Consider the following 22,409-nt stretch of genomic DNA (forward strand, 5'->3'; position numbering starts at 1 on the left):
CTTGATAGCATGTACGGGATTATACAAGTCATTTTACCCTGTGGAGGCTTTTCTTCATCTATTGTCATCATAATCTGACACTTTGATCTTTTTGTCAATGTTCTTCTGCCTCTAGGCTGTGAACAACTTCCACAATGGAACCAGCTACACAACAGGGCTCCATAAGGAGACTCAGCAGCAGCAGCGACAGCCGCCGTCACCACCTGCACGACCACTTGTGACTGTGACACCTGCTGCTCAGGTGACTGCCACCAAACTTTCTAAATCTTCCTCTCTGTCAATCAGCGGTCTGTTAAGTTTTATTTCAACATATGCTTTTGAAATACAGTATTTATTAGAGCTTATTTTCCAACTGTTTGCATTTATTCACAAGGGCTTTCTGGTTCCTGTAGCAAGACAACCGGCAGTACCATGTCTTCTGGGCCCCCAAGAGCAAAAAATACCCACACCTGGTGAGTGACCGTAACTTCAGAATTTCTTTTAAAAAAATTATCTTCAGATGAACTGAATGGGATTTATTTCTTTTTCCTCTCCCCACTCCAAAAGGTCATCCGATGAGAGCCAGTGCAGTTCGCTCAGCAGGTGGCAGACCAGGCTGGGGACTGTAAGTATTTCACAGAAATTCAGTCTATGATGACTTGTAACCTGTTAAACCAGGCTGTAACACCTACATTACTTCTACAGTAGCTGATTTATAATGAAATGCGTATGCACAGATAGCTGTGGAGAATACAGGTGGCAATTCATTTTTAAGTGGCTCAGCTTGAGTTGCCTTTAACAAAGGGGATCTGTGCTTGCAGTAAAACGATTACAAATCAAACTCCAGTATGTGACCCAAAAGTAGACTCAGAAAAACAAACGCTTTTGGAGGAAACCGTAAGTATATATCAAAATTAAACATAATGACAGGATGAGGTGCAAAGCCACCCTTTCGAATTACTGGCTGGATAGGGCTTAAGAAATTGATTTCCCAATTGAAGTCAGCCTCCAACATTTGATTTTTAATGACTTAGTGATGGAGCAAATTGTTGGAAGAGTCAGTGCTGGTTTTTTGTGACCATTTTGAATTTCTTTAGTCTAGTCATCTCAAATAGCCAAGCTGCTTTCTCTCCGTTGGAGAGAGAGGAATCTGTTTTTGCTGTTATTGCCATACCAGTTAGTTCTTCCTTTTGGTATGTATTTGTTATGGATAGATTATAAGTGTGCATCGTGTTTATAAAATCTTAAAGATAAATCAAAAGAAAACACAGCATCCGTCCCAGAGATACCTAAAATTCTCAGGTTCAGTAAGCAAGGAAAGAACAGTTCAGGGACAAGACCAGGCCAAACAGATCATCACGAGGCAACAACCTAGGAAGCTTATGGGGAAGAATTGAAAGGAAGTTTGAGAGAAGCTTGGTTAATATCTGTGCAGTACTTTGAAGCTCGGAAGTGTGAAGTAGGAAGTGTATCGAGGAGTGGCAGAGGAGCCGTGGGCACCTGGCACCTGGGAGATGGGAGTCTCTTTTAAGCATGGGCAGCCTCTGCCCACAGTCACAAAGCTGAACGCAGGGGGAGAAACCTGAGGCAACTACTTGGGGTGAGGATGTGGAAGGCAAGTGGGAGGATCCAGAAATGAGGGTAGGCTCAAATGGACAGGAAGCTGCCAGAAAAATGCTCAGGTTGAGAACAAGAAGTGCTCGCCACCGTGCTCCCGCTTCATTCACATTCCTCTTTAAAATCAGGGCAGAGTGTGACAGTGACACGCGGGTTTGGGTTTCTCTGGAAGTTCAAATGGAGGACATCCACGTAGCACACGTACCCAGAGGACTCAGGCCCCAACACTGCCATCATCAACAGCAGCCTTTGTACCTGTGCCTCCACCTTCCTTGCATCCTCCCCCACCCCAGGCGCTTCCTTTCCCGCTGGCGGTACCACCACCACCACTACCTCCTCAGTTTCCACCTGGTCAGCCTCCATCTGCTGGGTATAGCCCCGCCCCGCTCCAGAATATCCCCCAGCTCCTGCAAACATGTCATCAGCCAACAGCACAGCCAGCGACTCATTCAAATACCCTCCCAGCGACACCAGCACTTTCTTTATAGAATCACGGAGTCATTTAGGTTTAGTTGGAAAAGACCTTTAAGATCGTTGAGTCCAGCAGTTAACCTAAACCTACACAGTCCGCCATTACAGCAGGTCCCTAAGCGCCACCTCTACATTTCTTTTAATACACCCAGGGATGGTGACCCAACCGCTTCCTTGGGCAGCCTGTTCCAACGCTTGACAAACCTTTTGGTGAAGGAATTTTCCCAAATATCCCATCTCAAGCTCCTGTGGCGCAACTTGAGGCCACTTCCTTTCCTCCTATCAATTGTTACCTGGGAAAAAAAGAGACCGACCCCCACCTCACTACAGCTGCCTCTCAGGTAGTTGCAGGGAGCAGTGAGGTCTCCCCTCGGCCTCCTTTTCCCCAGGTTAACCAACCCCAGTTCCCTCAGCTGCTCCTCACAGGACTTGTGCTCCAGAGCCTTCAGCAGCTTCGTTGCTCTTCTCTGGACACGCTGCAGCACCTCGGTGTCTTTCTTGTAGTGAGGGGCCCAAAACCGAACCCAGTGTTGGAGGTGCAGCCTCACCAGGGCTGAGTGCAGAGGGACAATCCCTTCCCTGGTCCTGCTGGCCACCGTCTTTCAGGCAGAAGCCAGGATGCTGTTGGCCTCCCTTGTCTAGGGAGGAGTTTTACGGGAACAATGGAGACTTCAAAAGGAGTAAGTGTTTGGCTCCAGGAAGTTGCACGGGTTTGCGCTTTGGTATTTCGTTAGCACCTTGGACTGCAGTTACACTAAAGTGCATCTGGCAGAAGCAAAAATGGCATCGTGTTTTATCCAACAGACCTTTTCATTGCAGATGGTAAATGTGCAAAACTCAAGCAAGACAAATGGAATTGTAGAACTTTCCCTAAATCCTGGGGGAATTCTAAACTCGTTTTGCTTGACTAGGATGTTCATGTTTGGCATTACATGCAGTAGACATTTTCTCATCTTGGCTGTGTTTTGTATTTTGGTGTCTGTTTGGAATAAATATCCAACTATAATTGTAATAATGGTCAAACTGATTTTAACAGGGAAAAGAAAAAGTCCAGACCCGAAGTGTTCACAAACACTTCTTCTATGGAATTGGTGGCACGTGAGGAGTTTCAGGAGGAGCGCAGGCATTCATTTCCCAGGTAATTGCGTTGCATGTCCCTGACGGAGAAGCAGATTGTCTAGAAGAATCAGGAGAAGTTCCAGTCCACCTCTCTATCCTGAGGTGGGTTGGATGGTTCAAGGGACGAGCAGTGATGGGAGCTCTACATGTAGGTCCCTAGCTCAAAGATGGCAGGGATTACAGGTGACTGATAGTTATAACTGGGCAGCAGTTGAGAAGGAACGGGTGTCTTTTGCCAAAGCTTCTCTGCAGTGACATCCTTCACCTCCTGACAGCCCTGAGGAGGCTAGAAACTGGACAGGTGTGGATTCCTGCGCCTCCGTGCTCTGACTGTAACTGTTACCTCAAAGCACTTTGGAGGAGATACGTGAGAGGAATTGCCTTTGTTGCCTCTGTCATCTAATCTCGCACAGACGGATTGCAACCTGGACTGCAAACTGGCGCCTTTTGCTCAGATTCTGCTGACATCCTTAAATTTTTCTTACAAATTAAAAGATCAGACTTGTGTAAGGAAATCTTCAGTTGGAGGAGGAATGAACATACGTGGAATAACTTGTGAAGAAAAATCTAAAGATGTCTTCTGTCCTCAAAAAGCCCTTGGGCAGGAATCTGAAGAGCTCTCTGTAGTAATGCTGTCAGTATCTTTCCCAGAGTAGTGGCATTCCGTCAGCTTACTGGAGACTGAGTTTAGAAGCTTTTAGCTAGAATTTTTCTTGAAATGCAGTCACTGGCCTTGGTTGGAGCTAGAGGTATGTGCAGAATTTGGCTACCACTGGCTAGAAGTGGGGCATTTTGCATCCTGTACAAATTGCCAAATACGTAGTGAAGTTAAATAGACTAAGCTGGCATTTTCAAATGGAGCTTTACTGCCTCCAGGCTAAACCCTGCTTTCCTGACAGTTGATACTGCGCCGTAGCCATTAAGACTCACTTGTTTTGCATCTTACGGCAACAAGAGTGATTTGCGCTGCAGGTGGATGCTGGGTAGCGAGACATCTGCATGCCCATGTACCAGCAGAGACCAGTAGACACCCCTGAAATCCATCCATAGCTAGGGTAGTCCATGCGATAGAAGTGAGTGGGAACAGACTTACCCTTCCTGCGTGTTTTTACACTACCACAGCAGCAGCTGTTCTGGCTCGTAAGCAGAAACCTTTACATGCCACCGTGCTCTTCGGTTTGCAGCAGCGGTATATCAGCAGCTGAAAGAAGCTTTGACATAAGCGTATGGAGAGGAAAAAACCCAAACCCAAACAAATTTGGGAGAAAAAAAAAATGGTGTGAGTGACTGTTTTGAAGTAACTTCATTAATTTCCTTTGTGTTGCGTTTTGTTTTTTAAGGTCCAGGTCTCCCTATGCCACTTCCTCTCGCTCTAGAAGTTCGCATACCTACTGCAAGTCAAGATCAGGTCCTTCCCACCCTCGCTGCTGCTCTCAATCATCTAGTCGTGACCCCTCTCATTCCTACCCACGATCACCACCGTATCCAAGAAGAGGCAGAGAGAAGAGTCGGGGCTGTCATTCTAGGTCAAGGTCACGTGGTTGTCCCCGCTCGAGGTCAAGGTCACATGGCTCTCCCCGCTTGTGCTAGTGGTCTCACCCTTTCTCTCGTCTTCCCTTAACCGAACATTTTTGGAAAAAATTCTGCAGATACAGAATTTAAATAAAAGCTATTTTATGAAGCATTACAAAAGATGACAGTGTGCACCTCGCCCGTTACGACTGGACTGCGCCCTTTTTACCTCTTGGCACTGGTTCTACCAGAGGAAGCCCCGTCAGACAGTGAATAAAAGCCAGTTACAAAAGGAACCATCATTAATACCATGGAGGAGTACAACAAGGACAACACTGCGACACCCTGAGATGTCCCCTCCCCGCGCTGTCCCTGTGGTGCGGGCAGCCAAGTGCCACCCGGCAGAGCCCCAGCATCTCCCCCAGGCTGCCTTGGGACAGGAGGGGACAGCAGGTGGGGACAGCGCGGGGGTGACAAGAGGGGACAGCTGGTAGTAACAGGCCTGGGGGGTGACAGGAGAGACAGCTGGTGGGGACAGCCTGGTGAGTGACAGGAGGGGACAACTGTTGGGGACAGCCTGGGGGTGATGGGAAGGGTCAGTGGCTGGGGACAGCCTGGGGGTGACAGGAGGGGACAGCAGGCCGTGACAGCCTGGGGGGTGACAGGAGGGGACAGCAAGCCATGACAGTCTGGGGGGTGACAGGAGGGGACAGCAGGCAGGTACAGCGTGGGGGAGACAGGAGGGGAAAGCAGGCCGTGACAGCCTAGGGGGTGACAGGAGGGGACAGCAGGCAGGGACAGCCTGGGGGTGACAGGAGGGGACAGCAGGCTGTGACAGCCTGGGGGGTGACAGGAGGGGACAGCAGGCCGTGACAGCCTGGGGGGTGACAGGAGGGGACAGCAGGCAGTGGCAGCCTGGGGGGTGACAGGAGGGGACAGCAGATTGGGACAGCCTGGGGGTGACAGGAGGGGACAGCAGGCCGTGACAGCCTGGGGGGTTACAGGGCACGGGGCGGTGATGTGCCCAGGGCTGTTGGGAGAGCCACCACAGGCGCAGGGGCTGACAGGTGACACTGGGTGGTGAAGGCCCCAGGGGGTGACAGGAGGGACACCGCAGGACAGAACAACTTCCCAACTCAATGGTTTCCCATGCTGCTGATGCTTTCCTGCCCTCAGTGCTGATCTCCCACCCCCACCATAGTTTCCCATCACAACTGTTTTTTGGTTTGGGAGTTGAGTTTCATGTCAAAGGGCAGTTTTCACCTAAATTTCTGTTGATGTCAGTGGATCCCAAGACCTGGTCAGCTTGTGTTCTCTTGCAGCCAGAACTTCCCTCATTTGAAGGCTTCTTTCTGCCTTCTTTCAGCCAGGGCAGGGCTGGGAGGGAGTTTGAGAGAGCCACTCCTCTACTGCCTTGCTTAGGGACCCTGTGGGGAAATTGCTTTGGGGTGGGGGCAATTCGAGAAAAGTGGGACCTCAGAGAAGCATAGTATTACAGGAAGCTTTTTAGGGTAAGAGGCAGCTATGGCTTTCAGGATGGCTGGCATTCACCATCCTAAATGTGTGTTGCCACGGCTCCCTAAGCAGCGCAGCCTGCAACCTCAGCACGTGCTGACAGGGGTAACGGGGGCTGGAGCGGAGTGGAGAGCCCACGGCCAGGCTCTGTTATGCTCCTGCAGGAAGGGGAACTTGACGGTACCACAGAGCTGATGAGATGTCCACTGCCATGATTTTCCCTTTTATAACAAATTCTACCAGGGACGAGCAATGACGGAAAAGGCAGGACTATGGTTACGCCAGGACTTCACAGTCCCTTGAACTTGTTGTAGTTCCAGCGTACTGGATGGATTGTGCCCGGATTCTTTCTTTTCCAGTGTGTCTGGTGGAAGAGAGGCAGCTCCTGCAACCCACCAGACTCCTTGGAATTTAACTTCTCGTGCTGGCCCTTGGCACTTTGACTCTGGGACTTCCAGTCCCAACTTGGTTAGTGTTGCCCAAATGTTTTTCATTGCATCTGTAACGCTTTCTGGCCCTTCTGCCCCGCTGAGGATGCCATCGATGTATCGATACACTGTGAGGCCAGGGGGAATGGTGACCTGTGCTAAGGCTGTGGCCGGAGCATTGTGAGCGATAGTGGGGCAGTGTTTGTATCCTTGCGGAAAACTGTTTGAAAACATACTGAGTCCCGCTCCAGGCAAAGGCAAGCCGGGCTTTTTCTTGTGCGTGGAGCAGAATCACGAGGAATGCATCTCTAACATGTAAAGCATCTAAAGCTAACCTAACATCTATGCTAACCCTAACGTCCCCCAAAAATCACTGGGTAGCTAGGTTACGGACAATGAAAGGAGAGGAAACAGCACTGTGAGAACGAAAATACCCCACTAAGTCAATTTTTTTGTCTACCTATACAGCAGAAGTGTTCTTTCATGTTAAAGTCAGAGTATGTTCTGATTTGCACTGCCCCACTAAATGGTTTTATGCTGGAAAGGTTTACTAAGAAATAATTGTTAGTGTTCTTCCTGGTTATGCACCCACATCTTATAATGAAAAAATTAGATGATAACGTCTTTGCTGTGCTACACTGTTCTATAACTGAGAGTTAGGTTGTGTTTTATTTTAAGCATTCTCAAAAAAATACGGATAGTTACAGCTTTTACTAACAGCACTGCGGCAGATGTGAATTCACAGGTGGGCTTTTAAGCCTCACCTCAGCATGTTTGGTGTAGGAACAAACATTACAAGTACTCTAGTATTTTTGCCAGTGCTTTCCTGCACAAATTGTATTAAAAGCATAGATTCTTCTGGTCTTCCATGCAGAAAGTATGGTGAGAATAAATCTGATATTAAAATGACTTCTTCAGATGTCAGAGGTTTATTTAGAAATGTCCACTACCTGTATTTTTTCTTATTTACTTGCAGCGGGTCGTAACAACCTGCAGAGAAGATATGCAAAGTATGTCATCCCTATTATTTCCATTCCTGGGTTATGATAGAATTTGGCACAGAATTTTAGATCAGTTGCAAAAAGTAGTGCTGGGCCACGCATATTCAGATTGATCCATGATCCCAGGTAGCTGTATGGGATTTGGTAATTTTCTTTAATAAGTAAAGGAAAACTGCATGTATTATAGAAATGAGAATTGAGTGAGACAAAGGGCAGGTCCAGTTCCTTTTCGACTACTACACAGAGATATTCTAACACATCAAATGAAAAGAATTTCTAAAGAAGTAGACCTTTCTGAGCTGGAGAAGAGGTAGATGAAATAGAAAAGATAGAACTAAAATCTGCAGCAAAATATTGCCTCTAAAGGAAGATGTGTTGGGGTTTTTTTCTTTCACGGAAACAAACGAACAATTACTCTGCGATTCTGCAGACTGGAAATTTGCAAAAAGCTGTGTAGTGTGGTTTTCAGTAGTATAAAAAGCAAAAGCTCTTCAGGGTTTCAAGTACATCTTTGCAACAGCTGTGAAAAAAATGCAAGCATGCAGATTGTTCCATTGTATGAAAACACCTTCATTTACTACTTATTTGTCATACAGGGAATAAACTAGCAGTGACGACCGTTGGAAAGTTTTAGGTGAATAAAAAAATCCTCCAAACGAGGAAAAAAACTGTGCTATCAGGTAGCTGCAGCTTTGCTGTGTGAGCTTAATATTCACGTAGGGACTTTTTCTAAATGCGTCACTTAAGGCAGGGATGGCTTCTAATTCTAAAAAGCCATTTGCCTAGAGCAGTCGCTCATGTGCCACATACAGGATTTTTATGCTAACACTATTAAAAAATTTCCCTAGAAAATTTTCCACCTCCTTTGAGTAAATACAACCGACGTCCCTAACTGTCTCAGTTTCCTATTCCACCATAGGTTGCTGTATTTCAAAGACGAAGTTAACCAACGGCTGGTTACTAACCGAGGGCTCAAACCAATTTTTGCAGCAGTCAGGCAGAGAGTGGCCATTTAGTCTGGACCCACTGAAGTGCCAATGTAAATACAAACAAAATAAGGTCTATCAAACTTTAGATTCTCTAGCAAAACAACGGAAAGGATATGAAGAACTACGTCTTGTCTACTGTCTGTTTCCCATATGTGTGGTGATCGGCTCCCTGGAAAACAAGAGGCTGGACTGGTCCTGGCTGTGCCCATGAGCTTGCCAGCTGAGTGCTAGGTGGTAGCAAGGAGAGCACCAGAGAAAAGCACAGACCCATTGACCCAGCACCACTGTTCTCATGTTCTTCATGCACGTGAGGCCTGTTAGCCATTGTACTTGTATTTATTCTAACACGGGACATCAGTCAACAGTCACAACACCAGTGGATTACCAGCACTTCTGTCATATGCTTCACGTATAGTGTTAAAGGAGAAATTTACACAGACGTGGGTACCACTGGGTTTGCTTTAATCGCCCCTCAGAGCTGGGCCACCGCCCCAGCGAGTGGCAGAGAGCAAAGGGACACAGCACGGCTTATATACACTTATCAAATCATTAGTCAATGCCCGAGGTTTTTAGAAGTTTCCTTTGGTCTTGTCCATTCTGCAAATCCATCACCTGACCCTGTCCCTGTTGATTCATCTATTTGCTTCCAGTCTCTGCCTCGGTTCCAGGCTCCTCCTCGGATCGTGATCTTCTTTCTGCCTGCTTTAACTCACACACTCCTTCAAGCACACTTAGTCTTTGAGCAATTCCTATTCACATATACTGATTTTTTTTTCTTGAAACATCTGCGTTTCTGCGAGCACCTGTGTGCACAAGTTGATCATCTGTTGTTTCTCTGTTCTCCCAGTGATTAACTGGACTGGGTGTTAAACCAGCCTTGGATTAGGGCTATACTGGGGACGAGGCCTGGTTCTGCCACTTAGCTGCTTTAGCACTTTAAATTTCTGAATTCAAAACACATTTTCTTTAACAAGCAATACCAGAACAATGGAGACCAATTAACAATGGTTTGGTCACTGCTGTGACGAAATAATGACAATTATTATTTCTGGTGTAGGTTGCTGTATGTCATATTTATGAAACTAGGATTTGCCCGAAGAAAAATGTTCTATTTCACACCCACAGATGAGCTCCCTGAGATGAGCATCCACGTTTTAACAAGCCTTTACATCAAAGGCTGTAAACGAGCGTCAGTCTGCACAACCAGCTGGGAATCTTGTGTTGTTCCAGGCACATATTTTTGTCCCATTCAATACCTTGTCTGTGTGATTTGCCTTTTGTCTGTCCTGTGCTTTCCTGCTAAAGATTTATAGGCTTCAGTCTTCTGATACTGCTCCAGCTCCCGCATCTAATGCTCCTTATCTCTATCCGCTCCATCAAGGTGTTGCTGAAACAAAGAAGTCCAAGAGTAGCAGGGAGTTGCCTCCCCTTCAGGAGGAAGGGAAGAAAAACAACTTGCCACATGAAGTGCTGATCCATTTCACCTGTGCAAACAGGAAAGGAGTGAAGAAACAATGAGAATGTACGTGAGATGCAAAGACACAGGATTTCCGGATAATATTACTGTATTCTGGTGTGTGTCATGTCCGTGTCTCCCCCCCCCGCCCGCCTTTCCCTTTTTTTTTTTTTAATTCAAATCACTATTCTGTTAACTCTTTTGTTTTTAGATCAAGCTTTAACATTCAGACCTGTAACAGCGTGTTCCAATACGCCCTTGTTTTTGTACCCCATGGACAAAAATGCACTACCATTCTACAACCACACACTTTTCCCATCTGAGAGGCGAACAAAGCATCATGGCTATTGGAAAAGAGTAACATAAAGGTAAAAGAGCCTAGGTGATATCAATTTAAGCTAGCTACGTTTAGGTTAAAAGAAAACTTCAGGCTAGGAAGAAAAAAAATATTTCACACGTGCATAATAGAATGAGCTTAACTGGAGAACTCTTTAGGGGGACCACTGAACTGAAAACCATTTAAGGAGTGGTCACAACACTTGCTAAAGGGCTCTTTTCCAGAAAAAAAAAAAAGTTGTTGAGCAAGTTTTTCATCCAATGAGTTTAAAATTCAATGGAAATAAGTATTCAATCAGAGTGAACATTAGTCACTGGGCATGCCTTTTTATTTTCATTACGTCATCGCAACAATACGTGCAATAGTTATAAATTTTGTGCATTTGCAAACCTGTTTTGATGCTGTTGAGGACACAGTTAACATTCTAGATTGGGGTGCAAATTTAGTGATGCTGGGTTTGCATTTCTTTTGGACACTGTATTCTTCCAGAAGACATTAATTCTTCTCTTCTGTCTCCAGCAATGTGCTGCTGACAGAGTACAGTAACCGACTCAAAAACAGCAGAAGTTTTCCCTCAGCTTGTGTCTTGGATGGATTGTTTTGAATCAGTAAGGAGGAGTTCTACTGTACTACCTGTAAGTAGATGTCCTAGGTTTTCTAGCACAGATCTATACAGTTCTTTAAATATTTCTTTTTTTATATATATATTTTTTTCTTATAAAACTTAAACAAGAAGAATGATTTTTAGGGTGTTTGCTGTATAACTATAGTAATGGTCTTTTTCTAGGGGAGACTCGCTCTTTGGTCAGCTCAACCAGTCCTTATTTCAGTCAGTTCCAGCCGGCTCAGCGGTCCTTATGCTCACCAAACACAACAAGCAGTAGCAGGACTGCAAGGCTGGAACAGGGGAAGCGCGAGACTTTCCCTTCAACTGTGGTATCGGACAACTAGTTTGCTGTTGCTGCAGCTCAGACACTTTTCCCCTGGGTTGCGGGACACTCACCCACACACAGTAGTATACTATTGTTACCGATTTGTTAATAAGTTAAGATTGATTGACTTTATTTGATTGATTATTTGATTTTATAGAATTATTTTATAGAATAGAAATATAGAAGGCTAAAAATATATTTTGAGGAAACTTATAATTGCTCAGTAAAAGCTGCTATGAGACCCTCTGTACATCCTGTACCAAGGCCAGAAGAATGGGCTGGAATTATTGTTGAAACTTTGGTAATAACTTTAGGGTTTGAAAGGTTTCTTTGTATCTGACCAGTCTTCTGTATGTAGAAAGTGTATTGAGATGTCAGAATATGAGATTAATGGAAATTGGGAAGAGTCGACTGGGACAGCTTGTGGTTACCTGCCAAGAAACCGTGAACTTTAGTAGCAGGTAATTCCGGCAGGGGGAGATCGTGACCACCGACTCACATACCACCTACCCAAATCGTACCCCAGACCCATTTCTAGACCTTTCTAAGCTCTACTGCGCAGAATCGGATATAGGAGGAGAATATGTTAATGATTTACTGGAAATATTATGATTATGTATGAATACTTAATGAATATGTATGAATAAGTTCTATATATGGTGTCTGATTTTGAGACCTGGCGTGCGTTGATCGTGAGAGGACTCGCTCACGCACCCGGCCGTCAATAAAGAAGTGTCTGCTTAGCTACATCACATTGGTGGCGATAAGTTCTTCATTCCGAGATTTCGGTAACACTATGACTCCACCACTTGCTTCGAGAACGACTTCATAGTCGTTAGCTAGCCAAAACCCGGCTCACGCAGCATTTTGGCTGCGGACAAGTGCAAAGGCAGCGGCTCCGCATCTCGCCCCAGAAAGCGGGCAGCACAGCTCCTGTGGTGCGCTCCGCACGGCTACCGGGGCAAAGTGAGAAGCACCAGCACGAGAAGAAGCACCAGCCGCCCGTTCGAGCTGCGGCGGGCGGGGGCTGGGCTGCCGTTCCGCGCGGGGCCGGGGCTCGGTGCCGCCGCGGGCTCCCCTCAGCCTGCCGGCCCCGGGGCTCTGCGGGGGGGTGCGGGCTGTGCCCACAGCGGCTGCCTGGGGGGGCTCGGTCCCGAGGCGAAGCTGCTGGCCGAGAGCAGCTGCCGCTCGGTGTCACAGCCCCCCGGCCCGCCGCTGACTCCGCCTGCAGAGCGCTGCACTCGCTTACAGACGCGCTGCCGAGAGCAACCGAGCTGCCCCCCGACCGGCTGGCACAGCGGAAAGCAAATCCTCGCCGGAGGGTACCCGCTGCCGGGGGGCGGGGGGCGGGTGGGGGGAGGGAGGGAGGCAGGAGGAGGAAAGACCCCGCTCCCTTGTGCCACCTTTCAGCCCTGCCGCGTACTCCGCACCCCTTCACTCCGGTAACGGCTGACTTTCCCGTCGCGGGGAGCGGCTGTGAACACAAGAGCTCGTGATGGCTTAGTGGTGCAAGGGGAAACCTAGTGGGAGCTTCTCCTAAGCCACATATTTACACCGCTCGTTTTCCCCTACTCAAAAAGGGCAGTCTTGCAAGGTCTCTTCTCTTTTGTAAAAAAATAATTTAAAGGTGCTGTTACTAACAGCTGCTTCCAAATGCAAACAGAGCAAATGCACCCGTTTCCCACAGCGAAACAGAGCGCATCATACGCAAAGGACTGAAATGCTTGAGGCACGTGGGTGCTTTTGCATACGGAGGCAATGAGTATGAGTGCCCGGGCTGCGAGTGGGCAAAGGGCAGAGCGCAGGGAACCCCGCAGCCGCAGCGAGCACTCCCGGGGCCCGGTGGTGTAAACTGGGCTGAGACCCGGCCCAGGGCTCGCCCGGCCAGTGCTCAGCACAGGGCTGGTGGGGACCTGCTGCCACCTGGCGACCAGAAGTGGGTACTACACCTACCCGGACCGGGACCCCTGGGACCGGGATACCCTGCGGTTCGAGACCGGGACTGGGACCCCCGCGGCTCGGGACCGGGACCCACGTGGCTCGGGACCGGGAACCCTGCGGCTCGGGACCGCGACCGGGGCCCCGGGGACCGGGACCCTCGCTGCTCGGGACCGCGACCGGGATCCTCGGAACCGAGACCCCTGCGGCTCGGACGAGGGACCGGGACCGGGACCGGGACTCCCGGGACTGGGACCCCCGCGGCTCGGACCGAGACCGGGACCAGGACCGGGATTCTCGCAGCTCAGGACTGGGACCTAGACCACCGGGACCCCCGTGGCTCGGGACCGCGACCGGGACCCCTGTGACCGGGACCCCCGGGGCTCGGGACCGCGACCTCCGGACCCCGGGGACCGGGACCCCCGCGGCTCGGGACGGCGACCGGGACTCCGGGGACCCGGACCACCGCGGATGGGGACCGGGACCGGGATCCTCGGAACCGAGACCCCGGCGGCTCGGACCGGGACTGGGGCCAAGACCCCGGGACCGGGACCCCCGCGGTTGGGGATCGAGACCGGGATCCCCCCGCGGCTCGAACCGGGACTGGGGCCAAGACCCCGGGAGCGGACCCCTGCGGCCTGGACCAGAGACCGGGACCGGGACTCCCAGGACTGGGACTCTCGAAGCTCGAAACCAGGACTGGGACCCCCACGGCTTGGACCGAGACCGGGACTGAGACCCTCGCGGCTCGGACCGAAACCGGCACCGGGACCGGCATTCTCGCAGCTCAGGACTGGGACCTGGACCGCTGGGACCCGTGACCCCCACGGCTCTGGATCGGGACCCCCGCGGCTCCGGACCGCGACCGGGGCCCCGGGGACCGGGACCCCTCACTGCTCGGGACCGGGACCGGGATCCTCGGACCCGAGACCCCTGCGGCTCGGACCAGGGGCCGGGACCGGGAATCCCGGGACTGGGACCCCCGCGGCTCGGACGAGACCGGGACCAGGACCCGGATTCTCGCAGCTCAGGACTGGGACCTAGACCACCGGGACCCGGGACCCCCGTGGCTCGGGACCGCGACCGGGACCCCTGTGACCGGGACCCCCGAGGCTCGGGACCGGGACCTCCGGACCCCGGGGAACGGGACCCCCGCGGCTCGGACCGGGACTGGGGCCAAAACCCCGGGACCGAGACCCCCACGGCTGGGGATCGAGACCGGGATCCCCCCGCGGCTCGAACCGGGACTGGGGCCAAGACCCCGGGACCGGGACCCCCGCGGCTGGGGATCGAGACCGGGATCCCCCCGCGGCTCGGACCGGGACTGGGGCCAAGACCCCGTGAGCGGGACCCCCGCGGCTGGGGATCGAGACCGGGATCCCCCCGCGGCTCGAACCGGGACTGGGGCCAAGACCCCGGGAGCGGACCCCTGCGGCTTGGACCAGGGGCCGGGACCAGGACTCCCAGGACCGGGACCCTCGAAGCTCGAAACCAGGACTGGGACCCCCACGGCTTGGACCGAGACCGGGACTGGGACCCTCGCGGCTCGGACCGAAACCGGGACCGGGACCGGCATTCTCGCAGCTCAGGACTGGGACCGGGACCACTGGGACCCGTGACCCCCGCGGTTATGGACCGGGACACCCCTCAGCTCGGGACCGAACCGGACCCCGGGGACCGGGACACCCCTCAGCTCGGGACCGGGACCGGGATCCTCGGAACCGAGTCCCCTGCGGCTCGGACCAGGGACCGGGACCCAGACCCCCGGGACTGGGACCCCTGTGGCTCGGACCAGGGACCGGGACCGGGACTCCCCGAACCGGGACTCCCGGGACCGGGACCCTCGACGCTCGAAACCGGGACCGGGACCCCCGCGGCTCGGGACCGGGACCCACGTGGCTCGGGACCGGGACTGGGACCCCGGCGGCTCGGGACCGAGACCGGGACCACGGGGACCGGGACCCCCGCGGCTCGGGACCGCGACCGGGACCCCGGGGACCGGGACGCCCCGCGGCTCGGGACGGGGAACCCCGCAGCTCGGGACCGGGACTGGGACCCCCGCGGCTCAGACCGGGACCGGGACCCCCGTGGCTCGAGACCGCGACCGGGACCCGGTGACCGGGACCCCCGCGGCTCGGGACCGGGACCTCCGCGGCTCGCGACCAGGACCGGGACCCCGAGGACTGGAACCCCCGAGGCTCGGGACGGCGAACGAGACCCCGGGGACCGGGACACCCTGCGGCTCGGGACAGGGCCGGGACCCCCGCGGCTCGGGACGGGGAACCCCGCGGCTCGGGACCGGGACTGGGACCCCCGCGGCTCGGACCGGGACCGGGATTCTCGCAGCTCAGGACTGGGACCTGGACCACTGACTGGGACGCGTGACCCCGCGGCTCGGGACCGGGAACCCGGCGGCTCGGGACAGGGACCGGGACCCCCGCGGCTCGGACCGGGACTGGGGTCAAGACCCCGGGACCGGACCCCTGCGCCTAGGACCAGGGACCGGGACCGGGACCCCCGCGGCTGGGGATCAAGACCGGGACCCGGACCCCCGGGACTGGGACCCCCGCAGCTCGGACCGGGACCGGGACTGGGACCGGGATTCTCGCAGCTCAGGACTGGGACCTGGACCACTGGGACCCGTGACACCCGCGGCTCGGGACCGAACCGGGACCCTGGGGACTGGGACCACCGCGGCTCGGACCCGGACCGGGACCCCCGCGGCGCGGGACGGGGACCTCTGGACCCCGAGGACCGGGACCCCCGCGACTCGGAACCGGGATCCCGGGACCAGGACCCCCCGCGGCTCGGAACAGGGACCCACGTGGCTCGGGACAGGGACCCCTGTAACCGAGACCCCCGCGGCTTGGGACCGTGACCGGGATCCTCGGAACCGAGACCCCCGTGGCTCGGAGCAGGGACCGGGACCCAGACCCCCGGGACTGGGACCCCCGCGGCTCGGACCAGGACCGGCAGTCTCGCAGCTGAGGACTGGGACCTGGACCGCTGGGACCCGTGACCCCCCGCGGCTCTCGATCGGGACCCCCGCGGCTCGGGACCGCGACCGGACCCCGGGGACCGGGACACCCCTCAGCTCGGGACCGGGACCGGGATCCTCGGAACCGAGACCCCTGCGGCTCGGACCGGGACTGGGGCCAAGACCCCGTGAGCGGGACCCCCGCGGCTGGGAATCGAGACCGGGATCCCCCCGCGGCTCGGACCGGGACTGGGGTCAAGATCCCGGGAGCGGACCCCTGCGGCTTGGACCAGGGGCCGGGACCGGGACTCCCAGGACCGGGACCCTCGAAGCTCGAAACCAGGACTGGGACCCCCACGGCTTGGACCGAGACCGGGACTGGGACCCTCGCGGCTCGGACCGAAACCGGGACCGGGACCGGCATTCTCGCAGCTCAGGACTGGGACCGGGACCACTGGGACCCGTGACCCCCGCGGCTCGGGACCGTGACCCCGGCGGCTCGGGACCGCGACCGGACCCCGGGGACCGGGACACCCCTCAGCTCGGAACCGGGACCCCCGCGGCTCGGGACCCGCGTGGCTCGGGACCATGACCGAGTTCCTCGGAACCGAGACCCCTGCGGCTCGGACCAGGGACCGGGACCCAGACCCCCGGGACTGGGACCCCTGTGGCTCGGACCAGGGACCGGGACCGGGACTCCCGGGACCGGGACCCTCGACGCTCGAAACTGGGACCGGGACCCCCGTGGCTCGGGACCGGGACCTCCGCGGCTCGCGACCGTGACCGGGACCCCGGGGACCGGGACACCCTGCGGCTCGGGACGGGGTCTGGGACCCCCGCGGCTCGGGACGGGGAACCCCGCGGCTCGGGACCGGGACTGGGACCCCCGCGGCTCGGGATGGGGACCGGGACCCCCGCGGCGCGGTACGGGGACCTCCGCACCCCGGGGACCGGGACCCCCGCGACTCGGAACCGGGATCCTGGGACCAGGACCCCCTGCTGCTCGGGACAGGGACCCACGTGGCTCGGGACCGGGACCTCCGGACCCCGGGGACCGGGACCCCCGCAGCTCGGGACCGCGACCGGGACTCTGGGGACCCGGACAACCGCGGATCGGGACCAGGATCGGGATCCTCGGAACCGAGACCCCCGCGTCTCGGACCGGGACTGGGGCCAAGACCCCGGGACTCGCGACCGGGACCCCGGGGACTGGGACCCCGTGGCTCGGGATGGCGAACGAGACCTCGGGGACCGGGACACCCTGCGGCTCGGGATGGGGACCGGGACCCCCGCGGCTCGGGACGGGGAACCCCGCGGCTCGGGACCGGGACTGGGACCCCCGCGGCTCGGACCGGGACTGGGGCCAAGACCCCGCGACTGGGACCCCCGCGACTCGGGACCGAGACCGGGATCCCCCCTCAGCTCGGACCAGGACTGGGGCCAAGACCCCGGGACCGGACCCCCGCGGCTCGGACCAGGGACCGGGACCGGGACCCCCGCGGCTGGAGACCAAGACCGGGACTGGGACCCCCGGGACCGGGATCCCCGCGGCTCGAAACCGGGACCGGGACCGGCATTCTCGCAGCTCAGGACTGGGACCTGGACCGCTGTGACCCGTGACCCCCACGGCTCGGGACCGGGAACTGGGACCTCCGCGGCTCGGAACCGGGACCCCCGCGGCTCGGGACCCCCGTGGCTCGGGACCATGACCGGGATCCTCGGAACCGAGACCCCTGCGGCTTGGACCAGGGACCGGGACCCAGACCCCCGGGACTGGGACCCCTGTGGCTCGGACCAGGGACCAGGACCGGGACTCCCGGGACGGGGACCCTCGAAGCTTGAAAGCGGGACCGGGACCTCCGCGGCTCGGGACCGTTTGCCTTTTCCAGGCATCCGAGTGATGGGTTTTGCCTCAATATTGCCTCCACAATGTTTTATTTTTCCTCAGTATTTTCAGATGACTCCTAATACAGTTTCACATATGAAGCACTTTACTCACTTGCGTAGATCATTCAAAACAAAAAAACCCCACCCACCCACCATGAATAGTGTATCTATGTATTTTGCCACAATGCAGGTATGTTTTTTAATTATAATTTCCAATTCAGTACCAGGGTTAGTTTAAATAATTTAATTCTTCTTCTAAGTGCTTTACCGAAACACGTAACAAATTCTCCCTCTATGAATGCTCTGCCAGCGCATGCTATGAGCTTGGCAACTTGATCGCTTGCTCAAAGTGATGATATATTGAGCTGCTTTTGCTTCACAAAAGTTTTTTGCTGAGTTGTCAACCCATGTTTCAGTCTTAATATTTTAACTTTTCTCACTTGTCCGACCAAAGAATCATATTTACCTTTATGTTGAGTTTCGTAGTGTTGACGCAAATTGTATTCCTTGAACGCAGACACTGAATACTGGCATATCAGACAAACAGCTCTTTCTTTGTACTCCGTGAAAAAATAATCAGAAGTCCACTTTTCTTGGAATACCCCGCACTCGGAGTCCATTTTTCTTTTTCTTTGACATGATGGTGTGCACGTGCTTCCCACTGGTGCTGGCTTGCTGGTCCTGCCCGGGAGCTGGAGGGAGGGAGGGGGGGAGGGACAGGGGAGCCCCCCCCTCCTCAGCCCGGCCGCGCAGTCCGGACAGGGTGGCCAGAAGGGACTGAAGGGACTTTGCCGTGCCGGGGCTCTGGCGACTCGCCCGAGTTGGCTGGGCCTCGCAGTGCAGAAGAGTGCATGAAAGTGAGAGAGACACCGGGGCAAGCACGTGTCCCACCTTGCAACATCACTTGTTGGCATCTTCTCATCTGATCCCAGGCTGCAAAGGGTTGCAGCTCCACTTGTGAATTACTGGGTACCCTTACAGCGGTATTATCAAGTAAGGAACAACGTTAGAGTAGCAAAAAGACACGACTCTGCCCTCGGCTGGGGAGGCACACTGGGACAGCCTCCAGCGCCAGACCATTTTTAGCAAAAGCAATCACAAATACAATTAACTTCTTAGCTGACTTGTCTACAAAGAGGGAAAGGCTCCATACGATAAGCAGCACTCATTATTACTCTGCTGCAGAATTTAGTTCTTCCAGAAGTAATACACTCTGTTTCGCCAGCACCTAACAGCAAACCATATAACGTGAAGAGGCGGAGTTAAGGTACCTGTAAATGCACTGGTTTTGTTTCCTGGCTTTTGTGCTTCCCAGGGCTGTCCTTTGTTGTGCAGCTCTGATATTTTCCAATTTTTTTATATTTGGATATAGTAATTGCTAACACAGAGCCTAAGGCTAGCAATCATAACATCTATTTACAACACGCACACTGGCTGTGTGCACCTGTTCCACCAGCCTCCCGTTTGCTTCAAACATGTCAGTCTCCCTGAGGACACGTTCAATGAGAAACCACCCCCCCTACCCTGCAAAGCCCTGCTTTACTTGCTGCCAAGCCTCCTGCATCCCCCTGGGCAGATTACTTTTGGAAGGCTGGCCAGGGAATATTTACCAGCTATTGAATCAACAAAGTTCAGCCACATGCCAACGTTTCATGCTGTTACCTAAACGGTGGCAGAACTCTCAGAACTCCATCAAAACAGAACTGGTTTGCACTTTGGTATTAAAAGTTATGTCCAGGCCTGAACACCTCGTTGAGAGCTGGGCCACACAGCAGGCTCCTCTGGGCAAAGATTTCTTTTCTAAACAGCCATTACGCAAGTACCAATCTGTGAAAAAAATCTGAAACTCAAAGAGAACCTTGATTTGACATAGTGCTCTTGCTGCATGTTCCGTAGAAGGGAAGTCACCCACATCTTTAGATCTAATGGATAGTAGGAAAGAAGCACCAAATGCAAGGTTCTGCACGTGGGCTGGGGCAACACCAAGCACAAGCGCAGGCTGGGCAGAGAACGGATGGAGAGCAGCCCTGAGGAGAAGGACTGTGGGGTGTTGGTGGATGAGAAGCTCGACTTGACCCAGCAACGTGTGCTTGCAGCCCGGGAAGCCCAGGGCCGGGGTGGGTGGAAACTGGGCTGTAAATCCTGGGCCAAAGTTATTTCCTGCAGCTTAAGAAAACTGCATGGGTCTGGTGATGTCTGGTCGTTGTTTTTAAACCCTCCCCCCCCCCCAGTCGGTATTTCTAATAACAAAGGGTTAGAAGCCAGCAGGCAGCCCCGCGGCGCGCAGGCAGCAGGCAGGCAGGTGCGAGCGGAGCCCAGAGCCCCCAGCAGCATCAAGGGCAGCACTCACCGTTGCAGGCAGCGGAGCGGAGTGTCCGCAGCAGCAAGAGCCCCGCGCACCGCCCCCCCCCTCGCTGCCGCGGCCGCAAACCCCGCAAAGCCCCCGCAGCCGCGCACAAAGCGCGCACGGGCCGGCGCGGCGCTGGGAGCCGCCGCCGCTGCCGCGGGTCCCAGAGAAGGGCCAGGGGCCCGGGGCGGCTCGTTGCCGCGCAGCCAGGCTCGCCCCTGCAGCCGCCCCACAGGAACTGGGACATGGCGCAAAGGAAGAGCGGCCGCCGGCTTGGGAACTGCTCCGCCGGGCAGCGGCCGCTGGGTGATACACGTGTCAGCGAGAAGCAGCTGTTTCTTCCAGCTGTGACACGCTCACCCTTGGTCGTTGAGAACACGGAGAGAACACCGACGCGACACCCGTTGCCGTGCCAAAGCTCCATTTATTGCAGCACCGCTACACGTCTGACAAGGGAAGCCAGCTGGCAGCTGCTGCACGTCTGTCACCGCCAGAAAGCACCCCCGCTTCCAAGGTGCGTCCAGCAGCAGACGGAGATCTAGGAAGAAAAGGGAACGCTGAGTACACAGCAGGGCTCGGGTATGTTTCCCTCGGCAGCGTACAGAGCAACCGCATTTCTGTCGGCACTACAAAATACGCTTCCAACGGCAGACTAGAACCTGATCACCTGAGGCCGACCCTGCCTGGGCAGGGGCACAACAGGGCACACACGGGAAACCACATCCCGCCCTGCTCCCGGTAACAAGACTGTCGGTAAAAACATCTTTATTACAGAAGGTGCTACTTATTTAAAATACCTTATTACAAAACATCTTATTACACAAGTTATTTTTAAAAAAGTAGTATCTTGTTACAAACCACCTTATTACAGAAGTTACTACTGGTTAAGAAAGATCTCATTACAGAAGCTGTAAGGAAAGGTTTCGCCTCAGTTCATCTTACTGCCCGGTGCTCCCGTAGCACATCCCGGCCACAGCTGGGAGCTACACAAGCCGAGGCGGTCCTGACAGCTTCTCTGCTCCCTTCTCGTGCGTTTCGCTCAGGGCTGGCTCGTATGAACACGCATGAAGCCATTACATGGATGGTTTAGGTGCTCTTCCACATGGATCTCCTGAACACCACAAGTAGAGGATGTGTCCCCTTTATCCTTCAAACAGTATTTTAACATGAACACAAATGTATAGCTATTAAAAACTTAACAACTCTGCACAGGCAACTGTTCATTGCGTGTGACCAAGGGATGATGTGACCACGGCCCTTCAAACTTTCGGGATGCCTAGGTGGGACTAAACGGTGCTTGCAAACAAAGAACATGCCTGCTCGTTAAGACAGGCTGGTCAAGTTTACCACCAAAACTCTACATCACCATTTGCCAACCCTGTCCAGCTTTGGGTCGCCAGAGCCACACTCAGTTCACTTGAAAGCATCTCCTAGTAGCAGTATCAAGCTCAGAACTGTACCTCCCAGATGCCTACGTGGAAGAAAACTCAAACTGTGCCCCCTTCTCCTTAAGCTGGGTTACAGCTTGTGACAGGAATTTCATCCCACTGCTTGGAAAACCTCCAAGGCTGCAGCTGAAGGGAACTGGAGTTCCCTGCGTCTCAGAGTAATTCTAGAGCTAAAGTGGTGACAGACATCAGCTCTAGATCAGACGACACATGCCAGCACTCACCACTGACCCAGGGTGGCAACCTCCTTCCGTCCTACCCAAAGGTTCCAAACCCAACACACTGTCTTCCTACGGCAGGAAGCTTTTAATTTTTTACTTTTTAACTTTTTACGAATTTATAATTCGTAACACCATTAACGCATTCCTTGAGACGGGACTACAGATACATTATGCAGACCACCAAGCTGCCGTTTGGAAGTGCTGGAGCCTTATGGTGAGAAATTTTTTCTACAAC

The 22,409-nt window shown here is 54.2% G+C and overlaps 1 long non-coding RNA gene and 1 other non-coding gene across 2 annotated transcripts; one reads left to right on the forward strand and one right to left on the reverse strand.

Annotated features, from left to right (window-relative positions):
- The first annotated feature begins 378 nt into the window (after positions 1 to 378).
- Positions 379 to 4,630, forward strand: LOC121099031. Its single transcript, XR_005831397.1, has 3 exons — positions 379 to 452; positions 547 to 604; positions 4,527 to 4,630. It is a non-coding gene; the product is annotated as an uncharacterized LOC121099031 (long non-coding RNA).
- A 17,470-nt stretch (positions 4,631 to 22,100) lies between these two features.
- Positions 22,101 to 22,185, reverse strand: LOC121099191. Its single transcript, XR_005831428.1, has one exon. It is a non-coding gene; the product is annotated as a small nucleolar RNA SNORD45 (small nucleolar RNA).
- Positions 22,186 to 22,409: the final 224 nt, after the last annotated feature.

Source organism: Falco naumanni, chromosome 18 (assembly GCF_017639655.2).
Source record: "Falco naumanni isolate bFalNau1 chromosome 18, bFalNau1.pat, whole genome shotgun sequence".
Classification (NCBI taxonomy): domain Eukaryota; kingdom Metazoa; phylum Chordata; class Aves; order Falconiformes; family Falconidae; genus Falco; species Falco naumanni.